General features: G+C 38.6%; 1 protein-coding gene across 1 annotated transcript in view; it reads left to right on the top strand.

Annotated features, from left to right (window-relative positions):
* IPO5 (importin 5) overlaps positions 1-16,107 on the top strand; it is a 387,223-nt gene that overhangs the window by 220,138 nt on the left and 150,978 nt on the right. The gene's annotated exons all lie outside the window — the stretch shown is intronic.

The following is a 16,107-nucleotide window of genomic DNA, read 5'->3' as shown; positions in this document are numbered from 1 at the left end:
CCTTAAGCAGCCAATGTATTGGGTGGGAAAGGGAGGGATAAGGAGAATATTTAAAAGAATAATTAAGGGAGATACATTAGGGTTAAATATGTGTGTCATGAAGAAAATTTTTTGGATATTAGAAATGAAAGAGGAGAGGAAGAATAAGATAATGAAAAGTATTAAAATGTATAATGTCTTTTAAAATATATTCTCTTAATGTCAATGGCCTGAATCATGTAATTAAAAGGAAAAAAATATTAACATTTTTAAAAAAGCAAAATGCAGATATTTATTGTCTGCAAGAGACCCATCTTAATATAAAGGAATCACAGAAATTATCAGGTGGATGGATAAAGGAATGTTTTTTTGCTCCAGCAGTGGGTAAAAAAGCAGGGGTTGCAATTCTTATAAATAAAAAATGTATGGCCAATATAAAGGTAAAAAGTTCAGATCCACATGGAAGATGGATACATATCGATATAGGTATGGGAAATGATACCCTGACGTTATTTAATATATATGCCCCTAATTCGAATCAATCAGAATTTTTCAAAAAGCTACAAAATATGTTATTACCACTGGCTGCCTCTAATTTAGTGGTGGCGGGAGATTTTAATGCTGTAATGGATCCACTATTGGATAAAAAACCAGGTAAAAATATTAAATCTTTAGGTCTAGATAATTTAGTTAGATCATGCGACTTGAAGGATATATGGCGTATTCTTCATTTTAATGATCAGGAATATTCATTTTGTTCACAGGTTCATAAATCATTTTCAAGAATAGATTATATTTTTGTTTCAACAAATAAAGTGCAACAGGTGATTAAAGCCTCCATTGATCCTATTATTATTTCGGATCATGCGGGAATATGGATAGAATTACAATTAGATCAATTAGAAAATAATAGACCTCTTTGGAGATTTGATAATGCATTGCTTGTGGATGACAAATTTTTGGAAAATTTTAAGACACAAATTAATGAATTTTTTCAAATAAATTTAGTGGAAGATACATCTATAGAGAATATATGGGATGCATTTAAAGCAACTATGAGGGGTAATATTATATCATATTCAGCTTTTATTAGGAAACAAATTAAAAAACAATATATAGAATTAGAAAAAGAAATAAAAATATTAGAAGCTAAATTGATAAGTAAATGGGAATATGAAGTTTTGCAAGCTCTATTGAAAGTAAAAGGTAAATATAATGAATTAACTTCAAAAATGATAAGAAGGGATTTGTTTTCTAAGCAAACAGTGTATTATGGAAATTCCAATAAGGCGGGAAAATTATTGGCAAATTATCTTAAGGCAAAAAAAAGGAGAACTAATATTAATGGAATAAAAGATGATAATGGTATAATAACAAATCAAACAAATATAATATTAAAACAATTTTTAAATTTTTATAAGGATCTATATTCTTCCGAACCTTATTTGGAGAAACAAAAAGATGGGAAAAAATTTTTAGATTTAATTAATGGACCTAAAATTCCTGATCATATAAAACGAAGTTTAGAAGAACCTATATCATTAAAAGAATTAGAAACAGCATTGAGATCTCTTAGAGTTGGATCCGCTCCAGGTGGTGATGGTTACACAGTAGAATTTTATAAAACATTTCAAAATATCCTCTCCCCACATTTATTAAAATTATATCAGACACAACTTATAAAAGGTAATATAAAAGGTACTATGGCTGAATCAATAATAATTGTTTTGCCTAAGCCAAATAAAGATCCTACTTTGGTTTCGAACTACAGGCCTATATCTTTGATAAATGTTGATAATAAACTATTAGCGAAAATTTTGGCTTTGAGATTAGCCAAAGCTCTCCCACATATTATAGATATGCATCAAACGGGTTTCGTTGCTAAAAGACATTCCTCCAATAACTCTAGACTATTATTTCACATGCTAAACTTGTCAAAAAAAATGGATGAACCGGCTTTTACAGTTTCATTAGATGCTGAGAAAGCATTTGATAGGGTAGAATGGAATTTTATGTATCAGGCTTTAGAATGGTTTGGTATAGGTTCTGGATTTATACAAATGGTAAAAACTTTGTATAGCTTCCCGATTGCAAGATTAAATATTAATAATATGATATCTGATGGTTTTCAATTGCAGAGGGGAGTTAGACAAGGCTGTCCTTTATCTCCTTTGTTATTTGATGTTGTATTAGAACCCTTATTATTAGCAATACAGCAAACGAGGGAGATACAAGGTATTCCATATTCAGATATGGAATATAAAATTTCGGCTTATGCTGATGATATTTTGCTTTATTTGAGAAATCCAGAGTCTACCTTATCTTCTTTATTGGAATTAATTGATAAGTTTGGCAAATTTTCAGGTTATAAAATTAATTGGAATAAATCTGAAATTATACCTCTGAATGTTCACTGTGTAAAAGGATTATTTGATACTTTTCCATTCATATGGAAAGAAGAAGGATTTAAATATCTAGGCATTCAAGTTAAAAAAACAATTGAAGATACTGTAAAAGAAAATGAAAAATATGTATTAAAAAAAGTTACGGAGTTATGTGAGCAATGGAACCCATTACATATTTCTTGGTGGGGAAGAGTTCAAACTATTAAAATGATGATGTTGCCTGTAGTTTGCTACCAAATGAGTATGATACCTATTTATTTTCAGGGGTCCTTTTATAAAAAGCTTAATAGAATTTTAACAAAATTTCTTTGGCTTGGTAAAACACCTAGAATAGCTTTAGTAACCTTACAAAAATCAATTAAGGAGGGAGGGGTAAATTTTCCAAATTTTTATAGGTACCATCAAGCCTATATTCTACGTCAGGGTATGTATTGGATCCTCCCAGAACTTATAGATAATGCACCAGATTGGTTATATTTGGAATGGCGCCTTATGTTTCCCCTAAATTTAGTTCATTTACCAAGTATCAATATACCTAAAAGATACAGAGAAAATAAAATAATAATGGATACTTGGAAAACATTGAGATATATTGATAAATTAACACCCATCCCAATATACAAATCAACTAATCAATCCATATGGATAAACTCCAAGATCAAAATTGGCGGAACTCAAATCCTTTGGAAGAACTGGATTATTGCAGGCATTAGATCTCTAGACGATGTTATTTCAGAAGGTAAACTGCTGGATTTTTCACAATTGCAACATAGATTTGGTCTTAATAAAACACAAAGTTTTAAATGGTTGCAATTGAAGCAGGCCATTCAGGTTGGGTTCCCTGAATGGAAATCATTAAACAATCAATATAGTTTAAAGTTCTTATGCTTTAAAGCAGACTTCCTAGGACATCAAGCCGCATTGGGGTATAAATTAATATCTGGATATTTAATTAAAAAACCAAAAAATGGTCTAAGAGACATTTGGAGCATTGAGATTGGACATCAAATTAATGCATCTCAATGGCCACTAATTTGGTCTTGGAGAATGGGATGTACAGTGTCAGCGTCTATGAGACAAACATGGTTCTTTTTATTACATAGAGCTTTTTGGACCCCTACTCGTTTGCAAAAACTAGATAGTTCTAAGTCTAATAGATGCTGGCACTGTAATCTAGAACCAGGGACATTAGATCATTTATTATATCATTGTCCTTATATTAAAACTTTTTGGAATTCAATTTGGCCACAAATTAATAAATTAATGGAAAATCATATTGCAATATCATATGATACAATTTTATTTGGAACAATGATGAGAAAAAAAAGTCAAATTTCACCAGAAAATAATAAGCTTTTATTAATTATGACAGGGGTTGCCATTCAACATATAACTAATAATTGGAAAAATTACAACAACCTAAATTACACATTTTGGTGGAATACAATATGCCATATTTTTAAAATGGAAAGAATAATAGCAATACAAAAGGGGACATATAATAAATTTATAAAAATATGGGGGCCATTGACAAAATACTGTAATGAATAAATAATAGAATACTTTTTCTTCTTTTCTTCTTTTTTTTTTTTTATGACACACATATAGGGGGGGTAAGGAAAATAATTTATATATAATATATTATAATATATGATACAAAATGTAACAAATGATTAAAAAATAATAGAAGGGTGGGGGGAGGGAAAATGAATAAAATTTATCCAGAATATATTGTATTAGATATAAATATGTTATTGAATAATTATCAATTGTATTCTAATATGTTGTATACTTTTATAAAATTTGAAAATTAAAAATATTATATTAAAGCAATAAAAGGGTGGGGGGAGGGTGAAGGGGAAAATCAAACTCAGACATACATTGTGTTAGATAAAAAAGTGATACCATGCATTTATCAACTGTATTTTATTATTATGTACACTTTTTGTAAAATTTGAAAATAAAAATATAATGGGAAAAAAAAAAAAAAAGAAACTTCATGACTGTGCTTGCACTGCGCATGCACAAGTCCCTTCCCGCCTGATGTTGGCTCGCAGTACCACAGTTCTTTGTTTTCCATGGAGCGAATAAGTGCTATTTTTTTGGACTCTGTCCAAAATCATGTTGCCTTCCCATCAACATTTCTCTTGTTTGCCCTTCGTCTTAATTTCTTTCTTTGATTTATTGTTATAGTATTCTTCGGTCTATAAAAAAAAAATTATTTTCTTTTCTTTTTTGTTCCTCAGTCGGGCCTTTCGGCCCTTTTTTCCACTTCAGCGATTTTTTGTCCTCTATATCACCATTTGGTCTTTTGACTTCACTGACGAGATCTTTCAGTCCATGTCTAAACCTTCAAGCAGTTTCAAAAAGTGCTGTCAATGCCAGTGCCCTATTTCCATCAGTGACCCGCACAGTTGGTGTTTACAGTGTTTGGGACCTGAGCATCGAGTAAACACTTATACTCATTGTTCTACACTACAGAAATGCTCGTTAAAGGCTTGCCATATCCAGCAGAAAAAGCTGTTCGGTTTGGCCATGGACTCCAGTGATAAATCTGAGCTATTGGTACCAGCATCAACATCAGATGCTGTTCCTTCATTGGGCAAGACTGCTAAGAAGCCATCTTCTTTCCAACAAGTGTTGCAACAAGCGTCCCTCGATGCAGGCCAAGAGTCAACACCATTGATCTCCTTCAGTGCAGGCAGTGTCTCCTATGGGGTGTGCATCCTCATCCAGGTCCACCGATGGTACCAGTTGAGCCGAGGGTACCGGTGCAAGTCTTCATTGAACAACTGAAGGAGCTCTTCCAGAGGGAGCTTGGTGACCTATTTAAGTTGCATTCGGCACCGGTGCTTACATTGACTCCCTCGGTACCAGCCCAGCTTCAGCTTAGCACATCGAGGCCACATGATACCTGTACGAAGTCTGTATCAATAAAGCGCCACTCTGCATCGCAGCATCGGCGAACATCAGCATCACACACTGCCCATTCTAGATCCAATAGATCATCACACCGTACCAGCTCTCCAGTACATCGACATCATCGGACCAGCACCGACATTGTTAAAGAAGCTCTTCTCAACACTCACACTTATCGGACTCCTCAACCTAGAAAATATTCATCCTGCAGAGAATCTCCTGGGGTACAAAATGCCAATTCTGACCTGTTTCAACACAATACTGAGTATGAGCCTACATTATCTGCTCCTATGGCATTCCTTCAGATATATCTTCTCTTACTCCCAGATGAAGATCTACTCCAGAGGGACTTTTACCAAATATATCGGGCAATTGGGGAAAGCGCTGTCTTGTCATATTAGAGTCAGATAATGAGCCCAGAGCAGAGCTTGATGCCTTAGATCACTGTTCTTCAACCGCCGGTCCGTGAACCGATACCGGTCCGCAGAAAATTCCTACCGATCCACGCAGGGTCGGCGAGATCGAATCGGCAATTAAATTTCCTGCCGACTGCGGTAGTGTTGGCGGAAGGCTGCTGTTCCACCCAGCCTCTGGCAATCAAGACAGGCTGCCGACATCGGGGCTTTCCCTCTGTGAATCTCACCTATTCAGAAACAGGAAGTTGAAACAAAATAGGCGGGACTCAGAGAGGGAAGGTCCCGATGTCAGCAGCCTGTCTTGATCGCCGCCCCTGCCGAGTCGCCGAAGAGGGCCATGGGGAAGGTGTAGGTGGAAGGGAGAGAGCTGCAGTTGCAGGTGGAAAGAAGATGGTCAGCATGCGTGGGAGCAAGATCACGGGGAGCCTTCGACAGTGGCTGTCTCCCCTCCCAGCAACTCGTGCTTGCCAGGGCAGTGATTCACCGGCAACTTCCTCTTTCCTCAGAGGTGGCTGCTTAAGTAAATCGCTGCTGCAGGCAAGTACTGAGAGCTAGTGGAAGGGGAGGAAGCAATGTTGGAGGCTGGGAAGCTGCTGGATAAAAGGAGAGCTGCTACTGGACCTGGAGGGAGGTAGAAGGAGAGAGGCTCAGTCCAAAACTAGATCACCTACCCACATCCATCCCACTCCTTCTGGCTCCTCTCTGCAGCTTGAGTTCTCGAGCAAGGTCTTGGGCATCATCATTGATTCCACATTGTCCTTCAATGACCACCTCCAATCCTTGGTAAAAAAAAATGCTTTTTCAGCCTTCACATGCTGAGGAAAGTTAGATCCTGCTTCCATCAAAAACATTTTACCCTCCTTGTCCAATCCATCATCCTCTCCAGATTGAACTATTGCAACTCTATCTACTTAAGCCTAACTAAGAAAAACCTCCACAGACTCCAACGGATTCAGAATGCCGTGGCCAAGCTCATCTTCGCTAAAAGTAAATTTTACCATGTCTACCCGCTCCTGGCCAAGCTCCACTGGCTTCCGATAATCGCCAGGGTCCACTATAAATGCGCCTGTTTAACTTTCAAAATCCTATATGGTATCCTCCCTCCCTTTATCTCTCTTTCTTGGAATTCCTCAAACCCTAACACCACCAGATCCTCCCACAAATTAAAACTATCCTTCCCCTCACTAAAAGGCATTTCCCACACAGGAAAGCTAGGGACCTCCCTTCACTTCAAAATCACTGAGCTCTGGAACAACCTTACCTCCCCTCTTTGGAACTTGAGCTCTCTCCAAGTTTTCCGCAAACATCTGAAAACCTGGCTTTTCTCAAAAAATGTAAGTCTCCCTCCAACTTAGGAATCAAGGAAACTCTTATATCTTGGCATCCCAAGTCCTCTAAATTTTCTTCACACTTCTACCTCTAACCCTCTGTTGTAGTTCCTTCCTATTTCTCCTACTGTAAACCGCGTCGAGTTCTACGAACGTGGAGATGATGCGGTATACAAACCTAAGGATTAGATTAGATTAGATGCTGGGAGGGGAAAAGGGAAAGGGATGGGAAGAGAGTTACTGTTGGATAGGGGGAGGAGGGAAGGGAGAAGGAAACAGCTGGCAGGGAGATTACAGGAGGGGATGGGGGTTAGGGTGGAATGGAGAGATCAGATGAGGGAAAGGGGAGAGAGAGGAATGAGAAAGTAGAGAGAGATTGATGCTGGAAAGGGGGTCAGCAGAGAAATGAGAGAGGGATAAAGATGCTAGATCTGGTGTAGGAGAGAGAAAAATGAAAAAAGCAGTGATGCTGGAATGAATGATGTAAAAAGGAGAGAGGAGGCACAGGCTTGATGGAAAGGGGAGAGGGGCATAGAAGAAGTCAGATACATATGGAAGGGGGAGAGGGCAGACAGTGGATGGAACGGGCAGATGCTGGATTGAAGAGTCAGGGCAGACGCTGGAAGGAAAAGAGTGAAAAGAAGATGAAAACAGAAACCAGAGGCAACAAAAGGTAGAAAAAAAAAATTTTTATTTCTGTTTTGTCATTAGAATATATCAGATTTGAAATATATATCCTGCTAGAGACATAACTGGGGACTGCAAAGCCCAGGCAGTGTTTCTTTAGCATCCAGCTGGCTTAGGGCTCTCTCGGACCAGGGGGCACTCCCCTAACACTATTCCTGTCATGTGTGACTGCAGTATTCTGTTAATTCTGTAATAACTTGGCTTGTTCAGTTTTCTTGATAGTAGAGGGGATATATGTGAAGGGGAGGGGAGACAGGGGTTTTGTTGGTTCTTGTTCTGTATATTTGTATTTATAAAACTAGTATTTTAGCACATTACATTAACGGGTGCTAGAATATATGTCTGTCTGTCTTTATTTCTGTCTCTCTCTCTGTCCCGCTGTCTTTCTTTCTGTCTGTCTCTCTCCCTGGCTCCCTTTGTCTGTCTGTCTTTCTGTGTCTCTCCCTGTTCCTGTGTCTTTCTTCTTTTCTTTCTGTCTCCCTTCCTCCCGCTGGTGCCAGAATATATGTCTGTCTTTCTTTCTGTTTCTCTCCCTACCCCTGTCTTTTTCTTTCTGTCTCTCTTCCTCCCGCTGTCTTTCTTTCTGTCTCTCTCCCTCCCTGGCCCCCTTTGTCTGTCTGTCTTTCTGTCTCTCTCCCTGCCCCTGTCCCTGTGTCTTTCTTCCTATCTCCTTCCCTACTTCCCTGTGCAGCAGACGCAGCATTCCCTCTCCCTCCATTTCCCTGTGCATCAGCATTTTTTCCCTTAAGTCTAGCTTCTCCTGCCCCTCCTACTGACTGGCTATCCACTAAAACTCCCCATAAGCAGGCTCTTAAGTAAACGTCCCAGAAGAACATTTCTGAGACAGGCATCAAAGGGAGAATACTCACAGAGGCAGGCTCCTGAGTGAGGGAGCGTCAACTCACTGAGGCAGGCTTTCAGGATTGCCTCTGCTCCCTCAGTCTCCTTCCTGCCTGGGCTTGCCAGCTCCTCAATGAGGCTACGGCATGGGTGCTCTTTTCCTTACAGCTGCATCTCCCGGCTCGTCCCCTTCTCTCTTCCAGCCAGCTGCTCCCCTCCTGTTCGCCGGCAAGACCGTGAGAGAGGAGCCTGCATGGACTGAACAGCCCGAGCCCCGACCAGTGTAACTTTCCAGTGGCTCCTCTCACGATCGCTGCCTTCTCCGACGCAGGAGCGGCTCGTGAGAGGAGCCGCTGCAGCGTCTTTTAAGTGAAAAAGAAACTTCGGCCCGACCTGTAGGTCAGGGGTTTCTCAGGCTGACCGCCACCCGCTGCTTGTGGCTCTGTGCTCGCCTGCAGCCGCCGACAGCCACCGCAGCCTGCAGCTGCCGACATCCGTCTCGGGGGAAGAGAGAAAGAGAGAGAGATTTGCACGCATGCCGCACTCCTACCTGCGGTGCCCTACAGCGCACGGAAAACAGGCGCACACAGGTGGGAGTGCGCATGCGCGGCCTAGGGTTTTATTATATTAGATGACAATTGTACAGAATATTGTTTCTTTTTATACTTTAATAAAATGTGTTCAATATTTTATTAAAGTATTTCTGCCAGTCCAGGGGTGTAAAAAGTTTGAAGAACACTGCCTTAGATTATGATGTGCCTCCTAAAGAGCTTCTTAAATTATCTCTGCACAATTTTCTGATGGTTGTACTCTTTAAGAACTGAGATATCCTTCTCTATTACTTTAGCTCCTAGAAAGACTGACTCTCTTTATCGAATACAGTCTTATCCTGAATTTGATAAGCCACAATTATCACATCAATCATTGGTTGTTGAATCAACTCTTTAAAAATCCTCCAGCTCCAGGGTCTGTGCCACTGCACCACTAGGACGTGAAGGTCGTGCTAGGAATAAGTTTGGATGTCGTCTTTACCAGAACTGTTAGCTAACTGAGTTCTCAATAATAATAATAAAAACTTTATTCTTCTATACCACCACAATCTGACGACTTCTTGGCGATTTACATCGAAGAGAACTGGACAATCAGCAAAGTACAAAATACAAATAGTAAAAGTACAATAGAATTATTGCAACTATTAGAGAATCATTGCAATTAATGTAATTTCTATTTAGGAAATAAATCTATCGAATAGTACAGTTTTAATTTCTTTCCGAAAAGCGCCGTAGGTCAACCTGGTTTCACTAATATAATTACCAAACCAGGACTGCTATTTACTTGCTTGAAACATAAAAGTCCTATCCAAAAATGACCTATATCTACAACCAGTAATCCTTTAATAGGCAAATATATTACAGTTTCTGGTTCTCCTCGTGGGGTTGTATAGCACAAAATGAGACAAAAGATAAGTAGGGGCCAATCCCCAAATCAACTTAAAGCAAAATTCAAGAGAATTTGAACATTACTCATGCCTCCACCGGTAACCAGTGCAGCAATCTATAGTAGGGACTAACATGATCTCTTTTCTTCAGCCCGAATATTAGACGTACAGCCGTGTTCTGTACTATTCTTAATTTTCTCATTGTTTTTTTAGGTATACCCAAGTAAACGATATTGCAATAATCTAATATAGATAGAACCTATGCCTGCACCAGAAGTCTAAAGGATAGAGGATCAAACTATTTTTTGATAGTTTTTAATTTCCACAGCGTAAAAAAGCACTTCTTCACCACTAAGTTTGTATGTTCAACCATGGATAGATGTGTATCTAATGCAGGGATCTCAAAGTCCCTCCTTGAGGGCCACAATCCAGTCGGGTTTTCAGGATTTCCCCAATGAATATGCATGAGATCTATGTGCATGCACTGCTTTCAATGCAAATTCATTGGAGAAATCCTGAAAACCCGACTGGATTGCGGCCCTCAAGGAGGGACTTTAAGATCCCTGATCTAATGTAACTCCTAATATTTTTATAAATTTTGAAATTGAATAATCATGACCATTTAAGTGAAGGGATGTTCTAATTATTTTATCCTTTGGGTTTGCTAAGAAAACTTTTGTCTTTTCTGTATTTAATTTAAATTTAAAATTGATCGTCCATTGTTCTATTTCAGTCATAATATAAGAAATGTGTTCTAAAATTTCGTTTGTTATGCTGTTTAGGGGAATTAAAATCGAAATATCATCTGCATAAATATAAAAATTTAAATTCAACTTTTGCAGTAATTGTCCTAAGGATGAGATATAAACATTAAATAGAGTGGGTGATAACGGGGAACCCTGAGGTACCCCTGATGAGTTATTCCAAGAACCAGAGTAATTTCCCTTGCAAATCACTTGGTATGATCTTTTTGTAAGAAAACCCTGAAACCAGTTCCAGACTCTTCCTTAAATCTCTATTGCATCTAGACAGTGCAGCATTATTTCATGATCAACCAGATCAAATGCACTGCTAAAATCTAGTTGTAAGATCAGAGCACTAGTTCAATTACTAAAAGACCGTAAAGGTGATTAAGAATTGAAGCTAAAACTGTCTCAGTACTATAACCTTTTCCAAAGCCTGATTGATATTCATTAAGGATATTAAACTTATCTAGATAGTTAACTAATTCCATGTTAACCAGTCCTTCTAGGAGTTTAGTAAATAAGGGGATACTTTCTATGGGCCTGTAGTTGGAATTCAGGGCTATTGAGGTATTCTGGTCTTTAGGGATCAATGTAATCAAAATATGTCCCATTTCCTCATAAAATAACCCTCTGGTAAGAGTAGTAGTTACCCAATTAAATAAATCCCTTTTAAAATCAAGTGTTGCATCTTTCATAATCTTAGAAGGACATTCATCCAGCAAAGTTTGATTTAGTATATTTGTTAAACAAAATTAAAAACTGATGCCAATTTGGAAATTCAAAGTGGTCCCAGAGCATATCCACACTGGGTTCCTTTTCATGAAGTTTAGATTGAAATTCAAATCCAGCTAAAGGTGGAGGTATAGTTGCTCTCGGATTTAGAATTTTATTATTGAATAATTTGGCTAGAGTTTCCGCTGATGGTATACATTCATGATCCTTTTTCAGGACCCGAGTGTGTCTGTTAACTTGCTTACCAGCTTGAATAATTCTCTGCTATTTATTTTAGATGTACCTATTTTCTGTGCATAATGTTTAGAACGTTTTTCTTTAATCAGAGTTTTATAGTTTTTCATTTTTTGTTTCCAATTTATTTTATCTTCATCTTTATTTGATTTATACCAAATTCTTTCCAATTTTCTCTATTCCTGTTTTAAAGTTAGCAATTCAGAGTCAAACCACTCATTTAACACCCTCTCTTCCTTTTTGTAAGATTTGAGTGGTGCTATTTGATCTAGCACTTCCTTACTAAACCTTCCCCATCTTGTGGGGAAATACTGATCTTCCTCTACTTTAGGATATAATTCATAATGAGCCCAAAATTCAATTGGATTTATAATTCCTCTACTAGTAATTATTTTTGTCTTTGTGTTTTTATTTCTGTGGTTTGGAAGAAATTGTTTCTTTTGCCAGCGTAACTCAGAGTTACAAATATAATGGTCCGACCAGATACATTTCTCCCATGCGGTATTGAATCTTTGAATCAAGTATTTCTTTTTGTGAAAAATTAACTAAGAGCTCCTTTTACAAAGGTGCGCTAGCGTTTTTAACACACACACCGGATTAGTGCGCGCTAGCCAAAAATCTACCGCCTGCTCAAAAGGAGGCTGTAGCGGCTAGCGCGTGCGGCAATTTAGCACACGCTATTCCACGCGTTAAGGCCCTAGCGCAGCTTTGTAAAAGGAGCCTAAATTTAGTTGATGTCCCTTATCATGTGTTTCCTCTGTATCTGGTATAAAAAATCCAAGAGTTGTTAAAAAGGAATCTATTTCAATCACTTCTGGTTTTCCCATTTGTTCCAGGTGTATATTTATATCACCCAATAGAAGATTATATGATCCCCTTAAGGTGTTGGTAGCAAGAAACTCAAAAAATTCTTCTTTGGCATTTGGCATCTTTTAGGAGGAATATAAAATGTCACGAACAATGAATCTTCCAATTGGACATTAAAAATCTTACAAGTTAGAATTTCCAGATTCTCAGTAGTTTTAAAATCTATCCTGTTAAAATCAAAAGATTCGTTTAAAATTATCACTAAACCACCCCCTTTTTTTCCAACTTCTGGACAGTGGAAGGATTTTATATCCCTGTGGTAAAACTTCTTTCATAATAACATCCGTGTCCGAGACCATCCATGTTTCTGTCAAAAATAGGAAATCAGGATTCGATTTACCATCCAATCATTTAGAACCCGAGCCTTGTTTCTCACAAAAGTTGGAATGGGAGTTTCTGTATATTCTAACTTTTTTAAAGTTCTATTCTTAGTCTTATTTCTATAAAATTTGATAGGTTTGTGGGTAGTATTTAATACAGGGATTTGAAATGGGCCTAGTTCCAAACAGTCGTATAAAAATTGGTGTGGACCAACTAGTTTGTTCAAATAGTTGGCCTTTGCCAAGAAAGGTGAACAGGTATTGGTTCAGGACCTCTTTCATCGCTATACCAGCTCCTATAACAAATTAAATAAAATACCCCCAGTACCAACTTTTGTAAATCTTTAAATTTCCAAACTACCATAGTGCAAATAAACAATTTCAGTATACATAAGTTTACACGAAATGCACATTAAACTTATAAACATTAATGCACAACTATTTCCCCCCTCTCCCCCACCAAATAATCAGAAAAATTACATACCTACATGAAAACCTCCATATATTCCCCGAATGAAATTCCAGTGCAAAACCATCCCCCCTCCCACCCACCCTGGATGTGTATTCTTAAGGGTCAATAAAATAAAATCAGTTATCATTCCTTACAGGACTTAGTCAATGGTTCCCAAACATCCATAAATTTCTTATACCGTCTCTGTTGTATAGCCATCGAATATTCCATTTTAAAAGTATAACAGATAGATTCCCACCAGAAAGTGTAATTTAATCTATCACAATCCTTTCAATTCCTCAAAATAAGTTGTATGGCAACTCCTGTCATTATGAAGAGAAGTTTGTTATTTCGAGCAGATATTTGGCTTTTAGCCCTCATTAATGTACCAAATAGGATGATATCGTACGTCAATGCCACTAGATTTTCTACCCCCAGTACCAATTGAAATTTGTTAAAAGCTAACATTCTGGCTAAATTATGAATAACCAGTTCAGATGATATTTAAATACTAATCTGATGCATTTGAGCCGCTAGCTAATCTACAGATTTGCCAACAAATGACTACGCTTTAAATATGATTGGTTATTCTTATCAAGAGTCCTCAGTCTTTTCACTCAAGTCACGTGCTAAGGCACTTTTGCCTTAGCTAAGGCGCCTTTCCTGCACCTTAGCCGGCGCGCCGTTCCCGATGCTGAATTTAAAGTTCTCTTGGCTGATGTAAAGGGGCGGAGCACGCCCGGCAGGAGCGAGGCTCTGAGCAGAGCCAGTGGGTTCTTGGTTGCAGTGCGGATGCCGATCCCGCTGCTGAATTTAAAGTTCTAGCGGCTGATGTAAAGGGGTGGAGTACGCCTGGCAGGAGCGAGGCTCTGAGCAGAGCCAATGGGTTCTTGGTCGCAGTTCGGGTGCCGTTTCCGCTGCTGAATTTAAATTTCTCCCGGCTGATTATTACAGCTTCCACATGTCTTTTTACTTTAAACAGCTCATAAAGAAGTTGCTGATTTTGAGCAGTATATTCCATCTGACCTCCTACCAGAATTTTAACAGACTACTCAGTCTACTTCAAATGCAAAAATTTATGGCAAGAACAGCATTTGACGCATTTGAGGTCACATCCAGAGCATCAGCAGTGTCTGTTGCTATGAGACGTCTTGCATGGCTGCGAGTCTCAGGCATGAATATTAATTTTCAAGACCGGTTGACCAGCATTCCTTGTCTCGGTGAAGAACTCTTCAGACTTGCTTGGCATGAGCAGAGTTGGAATACTTTAATGGGCTCTAAGATTAGAGCTCTCAACCATCTAAGCCTACTTCTTTTTCCTGTAAGAGGTATTATCCAACAACATCTTCTAAGCCACCACTCCAGAAGAGGCAGAAACAACAGAAGTCTCAGAAGCCCCAGTCTTCGTCTCAAAAGCCAGCCCCATCTTTTTGACATGTTTTTAGATAGCATAGCCAAAATTCCTCCTCCTCAGCTTCTTCCCCCAACCCATTGGAGGTCGATTTCAGTTGTATCATCGGTGCTGAACTGTCATCACCATAGACACTTGGGTCCTCAAAATCATCAAGGAAGGTTAGTCTCTCCATTTTATTACAGTTCTTCCAGACCACCCTTCAAGAGAGTCCTCTTTCACATCTTCAGGAAATCGAAGCTCTGCTTATAACAAAATGCCAAAGAAGTAGTTTCCCCTTCTCAGAAAAATCAGGGATTCGACTCCATCTCGGCCAGGTGGACCGGTTTCTAAGTCCTCAATCGTCCATTGGATTCATATGGCCATTTCTGCATCTTGCATTGCCTGCAGTAGGCAGTGTCTAATTTCTCTTATGGCCCACTTGACAGATGTGTTGCTGCCAATGAGTGGAGTCTCGAGCAATTCATCCAGATGAAATTTACAGGGTGGCTACTTAGTCCTCTCTTCATACTTTTACCTGGCTTTACTGCTCAGAAACGTGTTTGGATTTCTTCAACTCCCATATTGTGGGAAGGGATTGAATACCTAGCGTATGAAAACCTGCAGAGACTAACAGAAGATTATCGAAGGTAAAAACCTAATCTTCCAGTAGTCTTCTAAGATAATCAATCCCAGGAAGAGTCAAGAAGATGATCACTTTGAACCACATCAACAAGAGTTGGCAAGCCCAAGAGAGCTAGTTAGCTCACATGATCAAATCACAAGAGTCCTTGTAGGTAATCCTATCTTTCAGAGGATACTGATAGGACAGTTCCTTTAGCTTTATTGCACCACTATCTCTTACGTGCCTTAAATTGGTCTGTAGGTTTGCACTTTAAATGTAGGAACTCTGAGAGCTATCATGTGTTTTGCCCACTCTGAGTGGAGTTTGAATATATCCCACTCACTTGGATTGTCTGACATGGATGATAAAGGGAAATTTGGATTTACCTGTTAGCATGCTTTCCTCAAGCCTGCTAAACCTATTCAGAACCCACCCATGGAGACCATGACAGTCAAGAGATCAGTCTGACAAATTCAGAAAGCTAATGAAGAGAGTACATTATAGCCTAATCTGAAGATAGTTATTCCTTTGGAATTAGTTATGATCATTCTTTGGTTAGTGATCCTGATCTGATGATTGAACCAGGTTTGGCTTTAGAGGTGAATTGGAAACCCAAAATATGAGAAAGGCTGTCTGTAGCCTTAACTTTGATATTACTGTTAGAGGAGCTTAAGGCAGCACCAGTCCCCTATAAGAGGAGTGAAATGATATTTTAGCTGTTTTTCTCTAG

This window comes from Geotrypetes seraphini, chromosome 6 (assembly GCF_902459505.1).
Source record: "Geotrypetes seraphini chromosome 6, aGeoSer1.1, whole genome shotgun sequence".
In the NCBI taxonomy this organism is placed as follows: domain Eukaryota; kingdom Metazoa; phylum Chordata; class Amphibia; order Gymnophiona; family Dermophiidae; genus Geotrypetes; species Geotrypetes seraphini.
Note: the sequence above shows the minus strand (reverse complement) of the source record. Positions and strands in the feature narration are given on the sequence as shown.